Raw genomic sequence first — 1028 nt, 5'->3', positions numbered from 1 at the left:
GAAATGGGTTTTCTTAAATGCTTCCTTGCACCCTTTTTGGAGCTGGCACTTCTAGTACTAAGGTAATTCAGTGGACCCTTTGTAATAGAACTCAACTCTGAAGAAAACAAACATTCTTTCAGCAGCATAAGCTAGCGATTGATCTTCACAACTTGGAAGATCTGATGGTGTGTTACACAGTTCAGTTCTGCCCTGAAACCCAGGCAAGAGGTGCCATTTACCTGTTTCCTGTTCTTTAGAGTGTCTGGAATATAAGAGACTCACCCAAATAAATATATTAAGGACACACAGTTGTCTCTGTTATTTGGGATGCAGTATTCAGCACTGGCACCACTCGACCCACAGTCAGGAACATCTGCTTCCATAACTCACACCAGTCAGGCCCCGGAGAAATGCTCCCCACGCCTCCTGCCCTATGATTCTAAAACAAAAGGCAAGTGCATCTGAATTCTGTGAGGGTTTGTGTGTTGCACCACCACTGAAATCAGAGACAGGCACTGCCTTAGATGGTGGGGAGGGTTTGAGTGACAGAAGCACTTAGGTAAGAGAAAAGACAAATTAATTAACTTGTCAGATCCTTCCTCTCAGATAACATGAATGCAATAGATTCTTGCATAATAAGTATAGTTTCCCAAGAGTACCATGCATCTATTTTTTTGCTTCTCTTCATGTTCCAATTCATAGTTCCAGAGGTACTTCTGAATTAAATCAGTTTTGTAAAATTAAACATGGTTGTTTAAGGACGTTTTACAATATCAAGCATTTCATATTAGTCTTAAATTTGTATGTGTGTGTGTATATATATATATAGGTTTAGTTGTAATGATTTATGTATTGGCAATTAGATGAACACAAAAGACAGGAATTGCTAAAACTTCAATTATCATGAAAATATATACTAAGATTTATTTACATTTCCAAAAAATTAAAAGTTTAGCTTTAATTAAATAACTTTATTTAAAATTTTCATATTTATATGTTGTAATTTGTAAATTTGCTTTTAATATTGAATAAACTTGATAATATTA

This window comes from Rhinopithecus bieti, unplaced genomic scaffold (genome assembly GCF_001698545.2).
Source record: "Rhinopithecus bieti isolate Rb0 unplaced genomic scaffold, ASM169854v2 scaffold_2572, whole genome shotgun sequence".
Lineage (NCBI taxonomy): Eukaryota > Metazoa > Chordata > Mammalia > Primates > Cercopithecidae > Rhinopithecus > Rhinopithecus bieti.
The sequence above is the reverse complement of the archived record's forward strand: the minus strand, read 5'-3'. Positions refer to the sequence as shown.